Source organism: Amblyraja radiata, chromosome 2, assembly GCF_010909765.2.
Source record: "Amblyraja radiata isolate CabotCenter1 chromosome 2, sAmbRad1.1.pri, whole genome shotgun sequence".
NCBI lineage: Eukaryota > Metazoa > Chordata > Chondrichthyes > Rajiformes > Rajidae > Amblyraja > Amblyraja radiata.
Genome location: NC_045957.1, coordinates 56095254 through 56119637, shown reverse-complemented (window position 1 = coordinate 56119637; position 24384 = coordinate 56095254).

The window sequence follows — 24384 nt, the reverse complement described above, 5'->3', positions numbered from 1 at the left end:
CATCACTGGAACAAGCAGACAAGATTTTGGTTTAATCTTTTTTTGAAGGCACGGGAATCTTAGCAATGTAGCATTCTATGCTAGAGTGTCAGTCAAGGTCATGAACTTTTGTGCCAGAGTAAAACGTGAACACCCTCAACTTCTTGACCCAAAGATGAATGTGCAAAGTTGAGCTAAATCACTGGATTAATTGGGGAAGTTTAATTGCCACCTTGTCGATTATTTCAGATCATCAAAACGAAAACAATGACAATAAACTAGTAATTCGATTTGATTAATAAAACAAACTGCGAAAATTAGTTTCTGATTGTATGTTGAAAACACCATTTATCAAATTTCCATGGTTTCTCCTTAGAAACATAGAAACATAGAAAATAGGTGCAGGAGTAGGCCATTCGGCCCTTCGAGCCTGCACCGCCATTCAATGTGATCATGGCTGATCATCCAGCTCCTTGGAACTCCTTGATCATCCTTGGAGCAGTAGGCACAAGTTTTCAGAAATTCAAAGAGTTGCAGTCAAATCAAATTAAAAGTAATGCATATTAAAAAGCGCTCCTTAACCACAGCTCAAAATTTTATCGGGTCATATGTCATAAGGTGAAAGACTGAAGCAAATGCAGAGTCATTGCAGAGTCTATCGCTGACTACATACTCAGCAGTGTTGATTTCAAATGGATGAATTTTCTGTCATTTTTCTAAAGGCCATGTGTCATCAGTTGTTCTGGTTTCTAAAAGTTAATTTGCTTATACAGTGACATTCTGCTGCTGTTGCAGAATAGTCAGTACAGTTTTGTTAAAGATTGCAGTAGATAATTCCAAGTTTTTTTTGTTCCTTCATGTCACACATTATTCTAAGTTATTTTAAGAATAGCAATTTGCAGGTATTTTCCCTTGTGAAATGAAAAATTCACTACTTTGGCCATCGCAAAAAACAAGCAAACCTTTTATTCAACATACTTTCAATATGTTTGTTGCAGGATGTGGGAAGTCGGGGGCACTGTTGGTGTCACTGACCACTACACCTGTGGGGACTGTGTCTAGATGCAGCTACTCAAGGACCGAGTTAGGGAACTGGAGCAGCAACTGGATGACCTGCAGTCCATCCGGGAAGATGAAAGCTTCCTGCACAGGACCTGCAGTCAGGTCGCTACTCCAAGCGTACAGGAGGTGCGACAGTTAGAGACGGAAAGTAAGGGGATGAAACGAGTGCAGGAGACCTCGGTGGAAGTATATCTTGAAAACTGGTACACCATCGGGAACATGTCTGGGCAGACGACACTTCCAGTCCGAGCGGCTGACAGGTCTGTGACTCGAATGCTGGCGCTGAGGCTCGACAGGCGAGATCGACGTCAGGCAGAGCCATAGTGGTGAGCGAGTCGTGGTTGTCAGAGGTGCAGACAGGAGATTCTGTGGCAACAGGCAAGACTCGAGAAGGGTGTGTTGCCCTAGTGCGAGGGTCCAAGACATCTCAGACCGACTGCAGAACAGGAAGGTGAGCAGCCGGAAGTTGTTGTGCATGTAGGCACAAATGACGGGGGTAAGAAGAGGAAGGAGGTTCTGCAACGTGAGTATAGAGAAGTAGGCTGAAAAGCAGGACTTCTATGGTGGTTATCTCTAGGTTGTTTCCAGTACCTCGTGCTAGTGAGAGTAGGAACCATGAGATAGGGGATCTGAATGTGTGGCTGAGGAGTTGGTGCAGGGGACAAGGATTTAGATTTCTAGACCACTGGGGTCTCTTCTGGGGCAGTGGTGACCTGTACAAAAGGGAAGGGTTGCACCTTAATTGGAGGGGGACCGACATTCTGACAGACAGGTTTGCTAGTGCTCCTCAGTGGGTTTAAACTGAACAGTGTAGGCCGTGGGCCAAGGTGCTTTTTTAAGTTTGTGACCCAAATCACGTATCTACCTGAATTTTTAACATATTGTGTAAAAATATTATAGAAATCACGCCTGAAACTCATCAAGAACAAAACCTGCACATATTTTGTTTTACAATTGATTTATCTTTGTAAACTGTTATAATGTGAACTGTTAAATAAAAATTATAAATAGGGTTAGGATTAGGATTAGGGTCGGTCAGTCGGTCAGTCAGTCGGTCGGTCAGTCGGTCAGTTGATCAGTTGGTCAGTCGGTCGGTCAGTCAGTCGGTCAGTCAGTCGATCAGTTGGTCAGTCGGTCGGTCAGTCAGTCGGTCAGTCAGTCGGTCAGTCAGTCGGTCGGGCTGTCGGTAGGCTGGTGGATACTGTGAAGGATTGGTCAGGCTGTCAGGCCTCCAGTGGGTGCTGCGAGGGGTCGGTCGGGCTGTCGGCGAACAAGCGGGCGGACTGACAGAGCTGGTGCTATGGGGATGCTGAAGGCGGCCCGGGTGGCGTGCTCCCCACCATGATGATCCAGAAGGGCATGCTGGCCGAGGTGGATGCGCTGAGCGGCCACACGTATGAGCCCGCAGCCGGTCCCAAAGTGGCTCCAGCTCCAGCCATGGGCAGCTCTGGAAGGGGGGCAAGTTAGGGTTAGGGTTAGGCATTTTCCTCTCAGTGGAAGATGCCTTAGCCTTCCCCTAGCCTGAGCCTTCTTCAGTCTAATGTCAAGAGAGGGGGCAGGACAAAGATAGAATGTAGTCGGAGACAGTAAGATTAGTGGGAGAACTGGGAAGGGGAAGGGGATGGAGAAAGAAAGCAAGGACTATCTAAAGTTAGAGAAGTCAATGGCAGGACTGACATACGATGAAAGAATGGGTCGACTGGGCTTGTATTCACTGAAATTTAGAAGGATAAGAGGGGATCTTATAGAAACATGTAAAATTCCTAATGGATTGGAGAGGCTAGATGCAGGAAAAATGTTCCCAATGTTGTGAGATGCCATAACCAGGGGTCACAGTTTAAGAATAAGGGGTAGTCTATTTAGGACTGAGATGAGGAAAAACTTTTTCACCCAGAGAGTTGTGAATCTGTGGAATTCAATTCACTGGATGTTTTCAAGAGAGAGTTAGATTTAGCTCTTAGGGTTAAAGGAATCAAGGGATATGGAGGAAAAGCAGGAACAGGGTACTGATTTTAGATGATCAGCCATGATTTTTTCAGTTTCTTATCTTGCCGGAGATGCGATTGTTTTCTGGATCATTTCTCCAGTCGCTCTGTGGTCTACCATCGATGGAGCTGGAGGCCTCCTCAGACTGACTTGAGCCCCACCGTGGGGCATGGACTTAACATCGGAGCAGATCCCTTGCCTGGTATAATTCCAACCATGGCCTGCGACTTACCATCAAGAGCTTGCAGTCTTGGGAGAGGCCGAGTCGGGAAGTTCCAACAATGCAGAGGGTCGACCAGCCCCGACCCAGGGTCCGATCGCTGGCGTGGGGGAGCTGACATCCCTCCGATGCAGGAGCTGATCGCACCGATGTGGAGGGTCCAAACGCCACCGGCTACGGGAACCAACGGAGGGGAGGGCTCGAGGCCCACGACCGCGGGAGAGCAAAGGAGGGAAGAGATTTGAACTTTTTTCGCCTTGCATCACGGTGAGGAATGTGGAGGAGTCACTGTGCTGGATGTTTATGTAAAAATGTATTTTGTTTGTTCAATTGCTTTTTATTTGTTTGACTGACTTGGCAAATTAAATTCCTCGTATGTTGCAAAGCACATTTGGCTAATAAAGTATTATTGTGATTGTAATTGTGATCATATTGAATGGCGGTGCTGGCTCAAAGGGCCGAATGGCCTAATCCCACACCTATTTTTCTATGTTTCTATGTTTCTAAATTGAGGCAAAATGTGAAAATTGACAGCTGAAATGTAGTCTTAAAAGGTAAAAATTAAGAATATAGAAACAAGGAACTGCAGAAAAGGACACAAAGTGCTGGAGTAATTCAACGCATAAGACAGCATCTCTGGAGAACATAGATAAATGACGTTATCATAAGACCATAAGTGACGTTATCATAAGATCATAAGTGTTTTTTAAACTTTTCGCCCGGACTCTGCACCAGCCGCTCCAACTGCTCCTGGGCCAGTCGGAGTTCCCTCCACAGATGCTCCCTTCCCTGCTGATTTCTTCAAGCACTTTGTATTTTGTTCTGGGGTTCAGCATCTGCAGTTCCTTTTTGCACTCCCTGCACTTCCCCCTTAATTAAAGTAAGGGGGGAGTATGAGTGCCAGGGCAGTTTATTGTTCTGGGTGTCAGATGTGGGAAGTCATGGACTCTGATAGCCTTCCAGACGTCCACATCTAATAACCATATAACCATAAGACGCATAATGCATCTGCGCCAGGTGCATCGAGATGGGGCTCCTAAGGGACCGTACTAAGAACCTGGAGCAGCAGCTCGATGACCTCTGTCTGGGCAGGGAGGTGGTCACTCCAAGACCACGGGAGGCAGACACGTGGGTCACGGTTAGGAGAGGCAAGGGGCAGAGGCAGGGACTAGAGAGTACCCCGGTGGCTGTACACCTTGACAATAAGTACTCCTGTTTGAGTACTGTTGGGGGGGACAGCCTACCTGGGGGTAGCGACAGCGGCCGGGCCTCCGGTACAGAGACCGGTCCTGTTGCTCAGAAGGGTAGGGAAAGGAGGAGGAGGGCAATAGTAATAGGGGACTCTATAGTTAGGGGGTCAGATAGGCGATTCTGTGGATGCAGTCAGGAGATCCGGATGGTAGTTTGCCTCCCTGGTGCCAGGGTCTGGGATGTGTCTGAGCGTGTCCAAGATATCCTGAAATGGGAGGGAGAGGAGCCAGAGGTCGTGGTACATATAGGTACCAATTTCATAGGTAGAAAAAGAGAAGAGGTCCTGAAAGGAAAATTTAGGGAGTTAGGAAGAGAGTTAAGGAGAAGGACCACAAAAGTAACAATCTCAGGATTACTGCCTGTGCCACGCGACAGTGAGAGTAGGAATGGAGTGAGGTGGAGGATAAATGCGTGGCTGAGGGACTGGTGCAGAGGGCAGGGATTCAAGTTTCTGGATCATTGGGACCTCATTTGGGGAGGGTGTGACCTGTACAAAAAGGACGGGTTGCACTTGAACCCGAGGGGTACCAATATCCTGGCGGGGAGATTTGCAAGGACTACTGGGGAGACTTTAAACTAGAACGGTTGGGGGGAGGGACTCAAATAGAGAAAGCTAGTAGACAGTGTGTGAGGCAGGAGGCAGAGAAGGGAAGCACTCAGACCCAACATGTAGGGGAGAAAGAAGAAAAAGATAATGAACAGAGAATAAAAGGTGGTGGGTTTCTTAAATGTGTATATTTTAATGCTAGAAGCATTGTAAGAAAGGTGGATGAGCTTAGAGCCTGAATTGACACCTGGAAGTATGATGTTGTGGTGATCAGTGAAACATGGTTGCAGGATGGCTGTGATTGGAAACTAAATATTCCAGAATTTCGTTGCTTCAGGTGTGATAGAATTGGAGGGGCAAGAGGTGGAGGTGTTGCATTGCCTGTCAGGGAAACATAGAAACATAGAAACATAGAAATTAGGTGCAGGAGTAGGCCATTCGGCCCTTCGAGCCTGCACCGCCATTCAATATGATCATGGCTGATCATCCAACTCAGTATCCCGTACCTGCCTTCTCTCCATACCCTCTGATCCCCTTAGCCACAAGGGCCACATCTAACTCCCTCTTAAATATAGCCAATGAACTGGCCTCGACTACCCTCTGTGGCAGGGAGTTCCAGAGATTCACCACTCTCTGTGTGAAAAAAGTTCTTCTCATCTCGGTTTTAAAGGATTTCCCCCTTATCCTTAAACTGTGACCCCTTGTCCTGGACTTCCCCAACATCGGGAGCAATCTTCCTGCATCTAGCCTGTCCAACCCCTTAAGAATTTTGTAAGTTTCTATAAGATCCCCTCTCAATCTCCTAAATTCTAGAGAGTATAAACCAAGTCTACCCAGTCTTTCTTCATAAGACAGTCCTGACATCCCAGGAATCAGTCTGGTGAACCTTCTCTGCACTCCCTCTATGGCAATAATGTCCTTCCTCAGATTTGGAGACCAAAACTGTACGCAATACTCCAGGTGTGGTCTCACCAAGACCCTGTACAACTGCAGTAGAACCTCCCTGCTCCTATACTCAAATCCTTTTGCTATGAAAGCTAACATACCATTCGCTTTCTTCACTGCCTGCTGCACCTGCATGCCCACTTTCAATGACTGGTGTACCATGACACCCAGGTCTCGCTGCATCTCCCCTTTTCCTAGTCGGCCACCATTTAGATAATAGTCTGCTTTCCTGTTTTTGCCACCAAAATGGATAACCTCACATTTATCCACATTATACTGCATCTGCCAAACATTTGCCCACTCACCCAGCCTATCCAAGTCACCTTGCAGTCTCCTAGCATCCTCCTCACAGCTAACACTGCCCCCCAGCTTAGTATCATCCGCAAACTTGGAGATATTGCCTTCAATTCCCTCATCCAGATCATTAATATATATTGTAAATAGCTGGGGTCCTAGCACTGAGCCTTGCGGTACCCCACTAGTCACTGCCTGCCATTGTGAAAAGGACCCGTTTACTCCTACTCTTTGCTTCCTGTTTGCCAGCCAGTTCTCTATCCACATCAATACTGAACCCCCAATGCCGTGTGCTTTAAGTTTGTAAACTAATCTCTTATGTGGGACCTTGTCGAAAGCCTTCTGGAAGTCCAGATACACCACATCCACTGGTTCTCCCCTATCCACGCTACTAGTTACATCCTCGAAAAATTCTATAAGATTCGTCAGACATGATTTACCTTTTGTAAATCCATGCTGACTTTGTCCAATGATTTCACCACTTTCCAAATGTGCTGCTATCCCATCTTTAATAACTGACTCTAGCAGTTTCCCCACTACCGATGTTAGACTAACTGGTCTGTAATTCCCCGTTTTCTCTCTCCCTCCCTTCTTAAAAAGTGGGGTTACGTTTGCTACCCGCCAATCCTCAGGAACTACTCCAGAATCTAAAGAGTTTTGAAAGTCAGGGAAGATATTACAGCAGTGCTTTGGCAGGATAGATTAGAGGGCTCGTCTAGGGAGGCTATTTGGGTGGAACTGAGAAATGGGAAAGGTGTAGCAACACTTTTAGGGGTGTATTATGGACTGCCTAATGGGGAGCAAGAATTGGAAGAGCAAATATGTAAGGAGATAGCAGATATTAGTAGTAAGCACAAGGTAGTGATTGTGGGAGATTTCAATTTTCCACACAGACTGGGAAACACATTCTGTAAAAGGGCTGGATGGTTTGGAGTTTGTAAAATGTGTGCTGGATAGTTTTTTGCAGCAATACATAGAGGAACCTACTAGAGAAGGGGCAGTGCTGGACCTCCTGTTTGGAAATGAGACAGGTCAGGTGGCAGAGGTATGTGTTGGGGAACAGTTCGGGTCCAGTGATCACAATGCCATTAGTTTCAATATAATTATGGAGAGGGTCAGAACTGGGCCAAGGGTTGAGATTTTTGATTGGAGAAAGGCTAACTTTGAGGAGATGCGAAATAATTTAAAAGGAGTGAATTGGGACATTTTGGTTTATGGGAAGGATGTAGTAGAGAAATGGAAGACATTTAAAGGTGAAGAGTACAAAATCTTTATGTCCCTGCTCGGTTGAAAGGAAAGAGTAATAATTGGAAAGAGCCGTGGTTTTCAAGGGAAATTGGACACTTGGTTCGGGAAAAGAGAGATCTACAATAAATATAGGCAGTATGGAGTAAATGAGGGGCTTGAGTATAAAGAATGTAAAAAGAACCTTAAGAAAGAAATTAGAAAAACTAAAAGAAGAGTTTGAGGTTGCTTTGGCAAGTAAGGTGAAAGTAAATCCAAAGGGTTTCTACAGCTATATTAATAGCAAAAGGATAACGAGGGATAAAATTGGTCTATTAGAAAGTCAGAGTGGACAGCTATGTGCAGAGCCAAAAGGGGAGATATTGAACAATTTGTTTTCTTCGGTATTCACCAAGGAGAAGGATATTGAATTATGTGAGGTAAGGGAAACAAGCAGGGTAGCTATGGAAACTATGAGGATCAAAGAAGAGGAAGTACTGACACTTTTGAAAAATATAAAAGTGGATAAACCTCCAGGTCCTGACAGGATATTCCCTGGGACATTGAGGGAAGTTAGTGTAAAAATAGCAGGGGCTATGACAGAAATATTTCAAATGTCATTGGAAACGGGAATGGTGCCGGAGGATTGGTGTACTGCGCATGTTGTTCCATTGTTTAAAAAGGGTTCTAAGAGTAAACCTGGCAATTATAGACCTGTTAGTTTGACATCAGTGGTGGGCAAATTAATGGGAAGGATACTTAGAGATAATGTATATAATCATCTGTATAAACAGGGTCTGATTAGGAACAGTCAACATGGATTTGTAACTGGAAGGTCATGTTTGACTAATCTTCTTGAATTTTTTGAAGAGGTTACTAGGGAAATTGATGAGGGTAAAGCAGTGGATGTTGTCTATATGGACTTCAGTAAGGCCTTTGACAAGGTTCCACATGGAAGCTTGGTTAAGAAGGTTCAATTGTTGGGTAATAATAATAATAATAAATTTTATTTTTGGGCGCCTTTCAGAAATCTCAAGGACACCTTACAGAGATTAACAAGAATAATAAAACATATAATCAGAATAAAATAAATAATAAAAACATCACAGAGACACAAATTAAAAACAGAATTCAGTCCAAAAACAAAAAAATCAAAAACACAGTGTGAAGAGAGAGCAGCGGCAGCTAAAGCGCGCCAGCGTCCACTCTCCCTTCCGACAGCCATCTTGGACAAAGACTAACAGGTTTACTTACAGACAAAAAAATCATCCCCCCACAATGGATTACCACTGTGAGGGAAGGCACAATGTCTAGTCCCCATCCCCAGTTCACCCAAAGTCAGGCCTATTGAGGCTGAATGGGAGAAACCAGAGAGTAATTGTGGATAACTATTTGTCAGGTTGGAGGCCGGTGACTAGTGGGGTGCCTCAGGGATTTGTGTTGGGTCCACTGTTGTTTGTCATATACATCAATGATCTGGATGATGGGGTGCTAAATTGGATTAGTAAGTATGCAGATGATACTAAGATAGGTGGTGTTGTGGATAATGAAGTAGATTTTCAAAGTCTACAGAGAGATTTAGGCCATTTGGAAGAGTGGGCTGAAAGATGGCAGATGGAGTTTAATGCTGATAAGTGTGAGGTGCTACCATCTTGGTAGGACAAATCAAAATAGGACACACATGGTAAATGGTAGCGAATTGAGGAATGCAGTAGAACAGAGGGATCTAGGAATAACTGTGCATAGTTCACTGAAGGTGGAATCTCATGTGGATAGGGAGGTAAAGAAAGCTTTTGGTGTGCTGGCCTTTATAAGATATAAAATAGAGAGAGTACAGAGGAGATTTACTAGAATGTTGCCTGGGTTTCAGCACCTAAGTTACAGAGAAAGGTTGAACAAGATAGGTCTTTATTCTTTGGAGTGCAGAAGGTTAAGGGGGGACTTGATAGAGGTCTTTAAAATTATGAGAGGGATAGACAGAGTTGACGTGGATAAGCTTTTTCCATTGAGAGTAGGGAAGATTCAAACAAGAGGACATGATTTGAGAATTAAGGGACAAAAGTAACATGAGGGGGAACTTCTTTACTCAGAGAGTGGTAGATGTGTGGAATGAGCTTCCAGTGGAAGTGGTGGAGGCAGGTTCGATTTTATCATTTAAAAATAAATTGGGTAGGTATATGGACAGGAAAGGAATGGAGGGTTATGGTCTGAGTGCAGGTAGATGGGACTAGGTGAGAGTAAGTGTTCGGCACGGACTAGAAGGGCTGAGATGGCCTGTTTCTGTGCTGTAATTGTTATATGGTTATATGATAGGAGCCGAATTAGGCCATTTGGCCTATCAATGCTACTCCGCCATTCAATCATGGCTGATCTATCTCTCTCTCCTTATCCCATTCTCCTGCATACTCCCCATAACCTCTGACAGGTGTACTAATCAAGAATCTATATATCTCCGCCTTCAATTTAACCACTGACCTGGTCTCCACAGCCTTCTGTGGCAAAGAATTACACAAATTCACCACCCTCTTTGACTAAAGAAATTCCTCCTATGGGTTATGGGTCAGGAGCCCTCTGCAGACTTCTTCATGATGCCAACATGGAGTCTGAAGAAGGGTCCTGACCCATAATGTCACCTATCTATATTCTCCAGAGATGTTGCCTGACCTGCTGAGTTACTTCACCACTTTATGTCATTTTAAGGTAGAAATAAACATAGATTTATTGAAAGGCAAAACAGAATAATTGGATCAAAATCTAAAATTAATTATTTTCTACCCCATGTAAAATCCTGAAGATTTAGGTGGCAGATTAATGCCAAGTGTTGGAAATACAGATGAAAGTCATCATAGTTTTGTGGAAATTATGTCATGTATATATTTATCTCTTTATAGCAACAACATCAAACCATTTATCTCACTGTTGCCTCGAGATCTTGCAACATGCAAAATGATCGGTGCATTTTCCAAGAATAGTGATTCAACCTTGTTAGCGTGAAAAGCTCTGTGGCAATCTGATGGCATGCTGACAACAACCAGATGTTTCCAGGAAGCGAAAAACGATAATTTAGAAAGTATTGTTCTTTTTTAACTTCCCTTGCATGGTTCCATTGACTGGCCAAGGTACACATTAGAAAGAATCTTGGGATTAAACCATCTATTTACGCAGTCTAATAAACAAAATCTGTTTTTTAACACCCTAGTTTGATCTCACCCCACAGCAAAAATTACTTTAGTTTCAGCCATTCCTCCTCCCACCTTCAGTGCTAACAAGAATTAACTTGTTTTCTCTCTTTTCTAGTTCTGACAAATGGTTTCGGACCTGAAATATTAACTCTGTTTCTCTTTTTACCGTTGCTGCCCAACCTGCTGAGTGATTCCAGCTTTTTTCTGGTTGCTTGCCCGTCGGAAATGATATCCAAGAGAGACTTGAAAGAAACTTTCAAAGAATAAAAATAGAGCCACAAGCACCTTAAAAAGGCTGCCTGAAATTACCTTAATTAAACTCACATCAGACTTTTATTTGTTTCTAGTTTAGTTTAGTTTAGTTTATTATTGTCACATGTTATTTTTTCATCATTCATTAATTTATTAGGAATCCAGCATATAGTGAACCAAAAATATCTCGGTTTTTATTTCTCTATGCCTCATGTAAGGCAGCTGCAACATTTTCTTGGGGAACATGGTATTGACTATTGTATTTTAAAGCACCATTTTAATATACCAATAATTGCATTCAAGCCGGTTACAGTTCCATGTAATCAATCATTCTAACAATCCACGGCAAATAAAACACATTTACTAGCATATTCGGTCATTAATAATAATAATAACTTGATGAAAATCACCCAAAGGAACCCCAGCAATTTTCACCTAACAAAACCATTTATATTTAAAAATATATATCTAGAACTACTAATTGTATGTCAGTTAAAACCATCATTTATTTTTTTGTTTAATTCAAGATTAAGCTAAGAAACCCTACAACAGTTACCAATATCCCATTAAATAAACATAGGGACACATTACATTTTACATTGAGCAGCCTAATTAAAATAGATCTTTTAATATAGCTATTTTAGACAGACATCAGAATGGTAGGTTTATGGATAAATAAGAAATTTGATAAAAATCTTTACTCAGGAAGTTCAATTTGAAGATCATCCTGTAATTTTAATTACTGGTGCCTGTAAATATGTAAATACTAATCCAAATTATTTACTTTCAAAGGCAATATATTTATCGAGTTCCTTTGGGACTTTGGTAGTGTACAAAAAGTGTGTTATGAAGTGAGTTTTATGCAATATTTCATTTGGTGCATGGACCAGTAATACTGCAAGTTGCAATATGACTTGTAGTATATCAGTGTTCCCAAAAGGGCCTTATGTTCGGATATTTTTCTTTAAAGACTACAAACCGATTCATTGATACTTGGGTTAATGTATGGTGAGAAATATTTCATGATGTTCTGCTATATAAGGTCATTTGATTTTTATTACTGCGAACAAAACACTGATATAATACATTGCTTGAAATCTATTCTTAAATATATTATTACTAGCATTACATGCATTATTACTATAAATAAAAACAGAAATTATTTATGGTTTAAAAAGTGTCGAGTGGCAAATTCCTGAATGTGAGAAAATGACGAAATGTAGCCACCTAAGTAACAGGAGCACGGTGACTCTATTTGATTCAATGATACTTGAAAATAATATACCCTGTGTGTCTTACAGTTAACTAATCACCAGTCCACAATACTAACAAATGACATTGTCACTGTGAACTTATAAACTTGTCCTCAGAGTCATTTTATGTTAACAATACCACAATGAAAGAAAAACAAAGTGTCTTAACCTGGGTGGAGTCACAGCTCAGTGAGAGAACATGCCTTTCTAATTTTAGTCCTATCAAAAGTATATTCGGTTTTCTCTTCTGGATGAAAATTTAATTAAACAAAAAATCTCAATTTACTTTTCAAACATTGAAAATAATTGTCAGTATTTTCCAAAGGATGTACATTGCTAAGTAAAACTAGATAAAGATTTATGGAACCGGAAATTTCTCTGACTCAGACATTACTGCCAATTCTTTTGACCAAAATGAATGAATGAATGAATTAATCAATTAATTAAATAATTAATATGTTTATTGGCCAAGTATTCACATACAAGGAAATTGCCTTAATGCTCCGCCCACAAGTGACAACATGACATACAGTGACAGTTAAGAATGATACATAAAACATTAAACATTAATAATAAAACATTATTGATTAAATGTTGGGGAAGTCCAGGACAAGGGGTCACAGCTTAAGGATAAGGGGGAAATCCTTTAAAACCGAGATGAGAAGAACTTTTTTCACACAGAGAGTGGTGAATCTCTGGAACTCTCTGCCACAGAGGGTAGTCGAGGCCAGTTCATTGGCTATATTTAAGAGGGAGTTAGATGTGGCCCTTGTGGCTAAGGGGATCAGAGGGTATGGAGAGAAGGCAGGTACAGGATACTGATTTGGATGATCAGCCATGATCATATTGAATGGCGATGCAGGCTCGAAGGGCCGAATGGCCTACTCCTGCACCTAATTTCTATGTTTCTATGTTTCTAAACATGTGTATTAAATAAAATATCAGAGCAAAAGGAGGCTACAGATTTTTGGTTATTGAGTAGAGCTACTACTCATGGAAAAAAAGCTGTTTTTATGTCTGGCTGTGGCAGCTTTGACAGTCCGGAGTCGCCTTCCAGAGGGAAGTGATTCAAAGAGTTTGTGCCCAGGGTGAGAGGGGTCAGAGATGATCTTACCCACTTGCTTCCTGGCCCTTGCAGTGTAGAGTTCGTCAATGGAGGGAAGGTTGCAGCCAATAACCTTCTTAGCAGGTCGGACAATTCATTGCAGACTCCATGTGTCGTGCTTGGTGGCTAAGCCAAACCAGACCATGATGGAGAAGGTGAGGGTAGACGCTACGATGGCCGTATATAATTCAAGTCAAGTCAAGTCAAGTTTATTTGTCACATACACATACGAGATGTGCAGTGAAATGAAAGTGGCAATGCTCGCGGACTTTTGTGCAAAAGACAAACAACCAAACAACCAAACAAACTATAAACACAATCATAACACACATATTCTTTTACATAATAAATAATGGAAGGAAAAACGTTCAGTAGAGTTAGTCCCTGATGAGATAGGCGTTTACAGTCCGAATGGCCTCTGGGAAGAAACTCCTTCTCAACCTCTCTGTTCTCACCGCATGGCAACGGAGGCGTTTGCCTGACCGTAGCAGCTGGAACAGTCCGTTGCAGGGGTGGAAGGGGTCTCTCATGATATTGTTGGCTCTGGAGTTGCACCTCCTGATGTATAGTTCCTGCAGGGGGGCAAGTGAAGTTCCCATAATGCGTTCGGCCGAACGCACTACTCTATGCAGAGCCTACTTGTCCTTGGCAGAGCAATTCCCAAACCAGATGGTAATGTTCCCAGACAAGATGCTTTCCACCGCCGCTGCATAGAAGCACTGGAGGATCCTCGGAGACACTCTGAATTTCCTCAATTGCCTGAGGTGGTAAAGGCGCTGCCTTGCCTTACTCACGAGTGCTGAGGCGTGTGATGCCCATGTCATATCCTCGGAGATGTGGACTCCCAGATATTTAAAACAGTTCACCCTATCCACAGGATCCCCATTTATCCTCAATGGTTACCTGCCCCACCAGAGGGGAGAGAACACTTGACCACTGTTACACATCAATCAAGAACGCATATCGCTCTGTTCTCCGGGAGGGTCTGGGTCTCTCTGATCATTGTCTAGTTCACACTTATTCCGACCTACAGGCAGAAACTAAAAGCTGCTAAGCCTGTGGTCAGAACAGCGAAAAGGTGGACAAGCGAGGGCATTGAGAACCTACAATCCTGCTTTGACTGCACGGATTGGAATGTGTTCAAGGAAGCAACCACAAGCCTCGATGAGTATATGGACACTGTATCATCATATGTCAGCTTTTGCGAGGACATTTGCATTCCAACTAATACCCGGACATGGTTCAACAACAACAAGCCCTGGTTTACTGCAGAACTCAGACAGCTCCGACAGTCTAAAGAGGAGGCCTACAGGAGCGGGAATGCAGACCTCTACAGGCAGGCCAAGTACAAGCTGAGAAGAGGAATCAGAGCTGCCAAGGAAAGGTACTCTGAGAAGTTGAGGAGCAAGTTCTCAGCGAGTGACTTCTTCAGTTTGGAAGGGCTTGCAAGAAATTACCAGCTACAAGAGAAAAGCCCCCCGCTCTTTGGACAATCGTCAGCTGATCAACAACCTGAATGAGTTCTACTGCAGGTCGACAAGCAGAAACGTAACCCTGGTCCCCTCCCCAACAAACCCCAGCCTGACCTCAGTCTGCGAAGACTGGGCCCTTCTACACCCACTCCTCCCCATTCACCACTTCACACATACTTAAAGCAAGACTCCAGTCTGAAAAGACTGGACCCTTTCTCACCCACCCCTCTCCAATTACCACTTCACAACCAATTACCCACACCCTCCATGCTGCACAACATCACTTCAATCAGTCCCTGCAAACCTGTACTGTCCCTGCCTGCTTCAAAGTCTCCACTATTGTCCCTGTACCCAAAAAGGCAAGGATTACCGGTCTTAATAACTACAGGCCTGATAAAGACCCTTGAAAGGTTTGTGCTGGCCAAGCTGAAAAATATCACAAACCCCCTGCTGGACCCACTGCAGTTTGCATATCGGGCCAATATATCTGTGAATGACGCAGTCAACCTGGGTCTGCACTTCATCCTCCAGCACCTAGACCACCAGGGAACCTATGCGAGGATTTTGTTTGTTGATTTCAGCTCTGCATTCAACACCACTGTGCCAGAGCTACTACACTCCAAACTTTCTGAGTTGACTGTGCCTGAACCCCTCTGTCGGTGGATCACCAGCTTCCTGACGGACAGGAAGCAGGATGTGAGGCTGGGAAAGCACATCTCAGACCCACAGACCTTCAGCATAGGAGCACCACAAGGCTACGTACTCTCTCCTCTCCTCTACTCTCTCTACACCAATGACTGCACCTCCACTGACTCCTCTGTCAAGCTTCTTAAGTTTGCGGATGACACAACCCTGATTGGACTGATCCAGGATGGGGAGGAATCTGCCTACAGACAGGAAGTGTCACAGCTGGCGTCCTGGTGCCATCGCAACAACCTGGAGCTCAAGGCTCTTAAGACAGTGGAATTGATTGTAGACTTTAGGGGAGCTCCCCCTCTCCTCATCCCACTCACCATCAACAACACCGCAGTCACATCTGTGGAATATTTTAATTTCCTGGGAACCATCACCTCCAAGGACCTTAAGTGGGGGGCTACCATCAACTCCACAGTCAAAAATGCACAACAAAGGATGTACTTCCTGCGGCAGCTGAGGAAGCACAATCTGCCACAGGCAATGATGGTCCAAGTTAGCTTTGTTAAAGTCTCCCAAAACAAAGACCATGGAGTAGCAATGTTACAAAATTTTGAGATTTAAAAAATCAAGTCTGTAATTTATCCCATCAGATAAAGCATAAAAAGAAGTTTAATTTGACACCTAATTCACTTTCATATCTCATGTATTTAAAAAGTTATGGCCATTTTCATACTCGGAAATTAGCATCTTGTTCCCTATTGATTTTCTATGGACGTAACAAAAAAGCTGTGATCGTGAACAGTCAAAAGCCCATAACTTTCTTAAAAATTAAGAGAACTGAATGAAATTTTCAGTTATCATAGATTGAACCATTCTGAAACAAATATAAAATAATCTTACTTGGATGACCTGAAATTAAAGCATATAATTAGTTAGTTACCCAAGTGTAGCTAATTTCAAACTTCAATTACTAGATCTAAACATCTATCCATTTCTTAATAAATGATTAACATTTTTAAATAGCCTAAGTGTGCAAATAATATTCATAAATAATTCACAATAAAACATGATTTTTAAATCTAATTTACATTAATTTATAGGCCAAATGGAAGGAATTTAGTGTTTAATTGCTGTAAATTAAAGTCCATTTTAAATCAGCTTTCCAGTGGGTCCCTGTGAACGCGCTGGTTTAGAACGTTCACATTGAGGTAGATTTATGCCCTCAAATGCCCAGAAAAATACTGCGGGATATAATGGGGCCAAAATGAGCTACTCGCAATATTAAACTTTGTATAAAGGGATCTTAAGAAGCCCTTTTTAATGTAAAAATAAGCTACATACCTTCAGTTATTTGCTCTATGAGACCCTGCGGTTGCTGGTGGTCGCGGGTTTAGAGATTGATTTTTAAACTACTATAACTATTATCCAAGGCCTTTAAAACTAATAATAGCTTTTGCGACGGGGTCTTCCAGCGATTTTTCGTTAATAATTAACAAGGCTGAACATCTTCGATTTGAACAGCCTAGAGAAAATCGCGTTTTAAACCCGCCCCCCTCTAAATGGCGCCAAAATCGCGCACACCCGCAGCGACAGATTTTCAGCGACGCTTCAGGTAGGCTTTGCAACATACCTACATGGAGTCCGAGTACCCTCATTACCTGGTCAATGAGTTGCGTTTGCGCCTCACGTATGCAGGCATGGGGGGAGATGTTATCTCCAGCGAGAATAAATGAGTTAAATTCCCTCGGAGAGTAGAAGGGTTTGCAGTTGATAAAGAAGGATTCTAGGTTGGGAGAGCAGAAATTTGACAATACCGTGATGTCGCTGAACCAGTCCTGGTTGGTATAGAAGCATATTCCACCGCCTCTTGATTTCCCCGCTGCCTCCACTTCGCGGTCCGCTCTGTGAAGTTGGAAGCCAGCCAGTTGCTGCGCGCTGTCCGGGGTCGACTCACACAGCCAGGTCTCGGTGAAGCACAGAGCAGTGGCTCGAGGGAAATCCTTGTTTGTCCGGCGCAGGAGTTGCAGTTCGACCACTTTGTTCTTGAGAGAACTTACGTTTGCCAATAATATGCTCGGGAGTGGTGTTCGTGATCCTCATCGCCGGAGACGGGTGAGTGCTCCAGAGCACCTCCCACGAGTCCTCCTCCGTCTCAAGACCTTGAACGCAGCCGCAGCCCCACCGACGAGTATGTCCAAATAATCCAGCGAGTGAGGGAAATCCGGAACGATGTTTGGAGGTACTGTTTGTCCGATGTTTATGAGTACCTCTCTCGTGAAAGTAATCTTTGTAGGGTTTTCACAGATGACACAAACGCACAAAGACATACAAAACAGCAAGGAGCAGTATACCGTGGCAGCCATCGTCGACGCCAGCAGCAGCTAGCAGCGGAAGTTACATCGCAAGCAGCTACAGAAGTACAATTACTGAACAATATCATGATATCAATCCCCAGGGCTATATCAGGTATGGTGTAAAAGATTTATGGTACTGGACCAGAAACTTTGAAATTGTTTCCACAATTATAATTCTGTGGGAGTTATAAGCAAAACTCTTCTAGATCAGATATTTTTGTTGACGTGTTCTTCCTGTCACTTTCTATCTTCCCTAGTTGCCTTCTCCAGCTGCTTCTGAGTTATAAAGATGCTTTCAAAACACTTTTGATAACACACATTTGCGCACATTTTCAATTAATATTTGTGCTGAAAACCTATTTTGTGTATATTAGACTACACCTGATCACTTACTGGTTGGAAAATTGGCCTCTGCATTTTCTGGCTGGATTTGCTTTTGCTGACTGACACTTACTCAGGATTAGGCACACGACCCAAGACATCATCCAGTGAAGAGAGGCCATTTCTGCATTCACTGGCAGAAATTGGTTGTTAAATGTGCAAGCTGTGACTTGCAGTAATAACTGACTATAAAACAAAGAGTAACCTGCATCAAATCAGCTAAGAGACACAAATAAAGGGATCCATACAGGGTTAATACCTATTTTTAGGCAAATATGTTCATTTTTGTTTCTTTCCCAAATAGGGCATCTAGTCTCTGTTCAAGTACATATTCAAAATAATCTGCGTAATCATATTACAATAAGTGACACTGAACTATATCTGAACCACACAGCTATGAGCACCACAGCCTCATATGCTGGTACTTCTAATCTGGAGAAGTCAGATGCCAGAAAATCAATATCTTTCAGTTATGCTCTTCCAGTGCAATTTTCTGCATGTAACAGGATCTTTTTTTTAAGTAATGAATTTCCAGGCTGCCCCCCAACCAGATGCATGAAATCATCAATAACATATTACATGTAAACAGAAAAGGAACAAAAAAATCATTCAAGGCTTTTCAAATGCTCCTCTTTTCATCAGCCCTATTACAGGTCCCATTCACATTATCGGATTGAACCCATACTGCATAACCAAGGTGCTGACAACTCTTGATTACCCAATAACTCCTGTATTCCTTTTCAGGCAGGTTCACCAAAAGGACAGGAATGCAAGGCCTTCCTGTGGGGCAGGCTGCCTTCCACAGCTTTCTGTCAAAGAAACAAGTTGGTCTCTCTTCGTTCAAGCAGGCCCTGCATTTCCTGAAATTTAATTATGCCTTTTCCTCCTTGATTATCAACCGTTCCAGATAACAACAATTTATTGTACATCAGAGAGGCCAATCTAAACATTTTAAACAGTTTTCACAACACTTGAAGGGAATGGCTGAACCATCTATCTAGTAAATCTGTTGTCAGCCCTTTCCCATGCTGCAGAATCAACAAATCAGCTCCTTATTGAATGCAAGCGCTAGAAAAACAGTGGAAAATAACTGTAGGTCTGGAGCCAAAACCAAAGGAGTCCAAAACACTCAGCTGTACAACATTACACATAAACAAACTGTCCAGTCCTTACTCAGCTCAGTGCTGACAGACACACTGAAGAGGCCAATCAGTCTTCAACAGTATTTGAGATTTGCTCTGATTCTATTCGTTTTATGTTACATTTGGGCAGATATAAAAATAATCTGTTTCTTTATGTGTGCTGCAATTGGTTGGTACCAGAGAAACCAGCGGATTACATTTATATATTTTCTTCCTTCATTTAGCTTATTCTGAGCATTAAACACATCTAAAATTAAAAATATTGAAGCTGACTAAAAAACTGAGCCTAATTAAACTGGACTTTAGTATCGACAAATACATGTATCTTTTCCACTATTGTTAATATGCTATGACTTTCTCTCCCAATTTTCTACTCAAATCCCTACCTCAGCCGAACCCACCCCTCCTCAAGGTTACAAACCTCCTTCCTCGGGGTGGGTTTTCTTTCCCCTGATAATCTTCTGCAAGTCAAGGTTAAATCTTTTCGCCAAATTGACACATTCCTATCCCACTCTGCGATTTTCTTTCCTGAAACACAATGGGGAGGAAACTGTGCTTCGATAGTATCGAGGCTTGATCAGACCCCACCTGGACCATGGCATTCAACTTTGGGCACTGCAGACTGGAAGGATATATTGGCTTCCAGGATTTGCCAGATTAAATTACAGGGTTTATTATCTCAGTTAATCGAAGCGTCCAAACCAGAAATGTCATCTGTCCATTTCCCTGCACAGGTGCTGCCTGGCCACTAAGTTCCTCCAGCAGTTTTTTGCACATTATTTCAGCTTTTGTTAGCTTGAGTGTGAAAAAGGGAGATTTATCTAATCAAAGTATTTTAAATGTTAAGTGGTATTTGATAGTGCAAGTATAGAGAAGCTATTGTCTGAGAAATGAAGAAAATAAAGAAAATGTCAGAATAAATTAGCAGGTCACACTACTCCGATGAAGAAATAAGCACCATCAACATTTCTAGTCCAGGACCCTTCTCACATAGGAAAACATTGCAGATGTGGGAGCGTGGAGAGAACAGACAGTATGTTTCGGAAGGAGTGCAGACCAAAGTAGTCAAAGTAACAAACATTTAAATATCAGTGGTTAGAGACAAAAGCAATAAGAAACAAATAAATAAATCGAAGCTGAAATACTCAACAAGAGTGAAAAACAAAGTTGATAATACAAAATTGTTAAATTCAGAATTGAATACCAAGGTGCTATTCCTCAAATTTACCTTGGGAAAGTGTAGGAGACCAAAGTGGGATGGAGCACTAAAGCGACAGGAGGTTGGCAGTTTAGGGACATCTTTCCAGACTGAATAAAGATGTTCTGCAAAGCAGTCACTTATGCCTTCGCTGTTCCGTCTATGTCACAAGTAAAGAACAGCAGCTCATCTTCCATCAGTGCACATTGCAGCCCTTGGGACGTAATATTGAATTCAATAGTTTCAGGTAAATAGCTTTTTATTTATTCTCTCCATAGATGATGCGAGATGTTTCTATTTCAATATGCTGTTTGTTTCTCTTCTAACTCTAAATGTTGTCAGTTAACATAATTGTAGGTCTGCATCTGAACACAAATATTTCCTCAGTTCCCTCTCTGTAACTTAAAAAAAAAACCACTTGTTTTCTCATTTATCTTGTTGTAATGAAGGGTTATTAATCTGATGCATCGATTCTTTCAGTCTCCATAGATGCTGCCTCACCTGATGAATTCTCTTAACATCTTCTGATTTTGATTCAGTTTTTCATCATCTGCAATTTTTTACTGCAATATTTTTTTCTCTGTGCTTGAGATCTAAGAATAAGAAGTTAACACCTGAAGATTGGATCTTGAATACTTATGGGAAAAAACATGCAGACATTTTGCCACAATCTGTAATTTGATTCTCTATTCAAGACACAGGACAAATTAGGTTATTAAGATTGAGATGGATAGATGTTTGATTTGGGCCTCAAGGTATGTGGAGTGAATATGGATACATGGTGACACCTGCCATGCTCCGATTGAATAGTTAGACCATGAGGAGCTGAATATCTTAATCCTATTCTAATGTTCCCATGTTCTTCCTTTGCCATTCAGCATCTTGAGCTTCAACCTTACTTTATGGTGCAACAAGGCCATGTTTCATTCAGAGTCCTGCTGCTCTTCCAAAAAGAACATTTTTCTATTTTTCTGATGTGGTAGAGACACTTTGTAGAAGTAACTCAGAGGGTCAGGCAGCATCTCCAGAGAACGTGGATAGGTTACGTTTTGGTTGAGTCCTTTCTTCAGACTAATTGTGGTGGGGTGGGGGAAGATAGGAGGGGCAAGACAAAGCCTGTCAAGTAATAGGCAGATATAGGTGAGAGGGTATTTTGACAGGCAGATGGTTGGACAAAGGCCAGAGATGAAAGGACAAAATGTGCGAGATAAGTAGAGAAGAGGTACAAAATTGTGAAGCCAGAGGAAGGGATATAGGTGGAAGGGAAGGAAAAGGGGAGAAATTGGTGTGTCCAGGTGGGGCGCAGGGAAGAGGAGAGGAAAGAAAGAGGTGGGGGTTTGTTTGTAGATCAGTTACCTAAAATTGGAGATTTCAATGTTCATCCTGTTAGGTTGTAAGCTTCCCAAGCGAATATGAGGTACTGTGTCCTGCAGTTTGCACGTGGCCTCATTATGGAGGAGGCTCAGGAGAGAAAGGTAAACGTTGAAATGGGATGGGAAGTTAAAATGGTTCGCAACCGAGAGATCCAGCAGGCCCGGGCGGACCGAGCGCAAGTGTTCAGTGAAACTGTCATGGTGTCCACGCTTGGTTTACTCAACCCTTCCCACCCAAACCGTACCCTCCCCAGGTAATTTCCCCAGCAACTGCAGGAGGTGTGATATATTTTCCTTATACCTCCTCTGTCATGTCCAACCAGGCACCCCAGCAGTCCTTCCAGGTGAGACAGAGGTTCATGTGCACCTCCTCTAACGTCATCCACTGCATTCGGTGTTCCTAATGTGGCTTCCTGTACATCGGTGAGACCAAATGTAGGCTCAGTGATCGTTTCGCCGAACATTGGTGCAAGGTCTGCCAAGATCTACTGGTTGCTAATCACTATAGCTCCCCCTTCCCATTCCGAAACTGACATTTCCATCCTGGACCTTGCACATACACAAACTGGAGGAACAGCACCTCATATTATAGACAATAGGTGCAGGAGTAGGCCATTCGGCCCTTCATAGAAACATAGACATAGAAACATAGAAAATAGGTGCAGGAGTAGGCCATTCGGCCCTTCGAGCCTGCACCACCATTCAATGTGATCATGGCTGATCATCCAACTCAGTATCCTGTACCTGCCTTCTCTCCATACCCCTTGGTCCCTTTAGCCACAAGGGTCACATCTAACTCCCTCTTAAATATAGCCAATGAACTGGCCTCAACCACATTTTGTGGCAGAGAATTCCAGAGATTCACCACTCTCTGTGTGAAAAATGTTTTTCTCATCTCGGTCCTAAAAGATTTCCCCCTTATCCTTAAACTGTGACCCCTTGTTCTGGACTTCCCCAACATCGGGAACAATCTTCCTGCATCTAGCTTGTCCAACCCCTTAAGAATTTTGTAAGTTTCTATAAGATCCCCCCTCAATCTTCTAAATTCTAGCGAGTACAAGCCGAGTCTATCCAATCTTTCTTCATATGAAAGTCCTGACATCCCAGGAATCAGTTTGGTGAACCTTCTCTGTACTCCCTCTATGGCAAGAATGTCCTTCCTCAGATTAGGAGACCAAAACTGTACGCAATACTCCAGGTGTGGTCTCACCAAGACCCTGTACAACTTGGAGCCATCACCGCTATTCACTGTGATCATGGCTGATCATCCACAACCAGTACCCCGTTTCTGCCTTCTCCCCATATCCCTTGACTCCGCTATCTTTAAGAGGTCTATCTAACTCTCTCTTGATAGCATCCACTGAGGAGGCTTACAACCCAATAGTATGAATATTGAATTTTCAAATTTTAGGTAACTAACCCACAAACAACCCCCCCCCCCCCCCCCCCCACACACACTTTTTACCCCTCCTCTTAACTGTGCCCTACCTGCACGCACCAATTTCTCCCCTTCAACTATATCCATTTCTCTAACTTCACAATTCGCACCTTCTATCTTTTTCTCACATCTATTGTTCTTTCATCTCTGGCCATTTTTCCACCTGTTAAACTCTCCCACCCCCTCACCTGTGTCCACCTAACTCTCGCCAGGATTTGTCTAGCACCTCCTCTCTTCAGCTTTATCCCCCCCCCCCACCCCCACCCCAGACAACAATCAGTTTGAAGATGGTTCCCGCCTGAAACGTCACCTAACCACATTCTCCAGTGATGCTCCCCGATCTGCTGAGTTACTACAGCATTTTTTTGTACACCGGCATCTATACTTCCTTGTATCTCCTTTCTTACGTGATGTTGTGCCAGCGCTGTCTATCTCAACACTCAGTGTCATCCAAATTAACAAAAGTAAAAAACAAGTAATTATTCATTAAAAATGTTCATAGTTTCAAATACAACAAATAACTAACAGCTAAGATGATAACTTGGATCACAATTTTTAGACCTGCTGCCTGACCTGAAGAGTTTGTGTCCTTTTTTGTAAACAGCATCTGCAGTTCCTTGTTTCTTGCTCCTTGTTTCTACACCTCACAATTTTTAGTTTCGGATTCTGAGTTACAGTTAGAAGGCTGTTGATGCAAACGGCATTCCCAGGGCAAATGATTCAATCTGATGTCAGGATGCAAAAGTGTGCTTTGTTTAAGGTACCGTCCTTTAGATGAAACGCTACACAAGGCTGGCTGATATGGTGCTTTGGTTCTTTTTTCACAAAAGGATGCTGTTGGTGTATTGGCCGATATTTATTCCTCTTCCAGCACAACAAAGCAGATCAATGGCTCATGCATCCAACTGCTATTTGTAGGCCCATGGTGTGTGCAAATTGACTGTCACATTTCCCTAAATGATATGAATGATTATACTTCACTGGTAATTTGTTGGTTGCAAAGTGTTTTCAGATGGCCTGAGGACACAAAAGCCCTACAAAAATACAAGATCTTTCTTTTTTTAATGCAAGCAACCACATTTGATCTAAA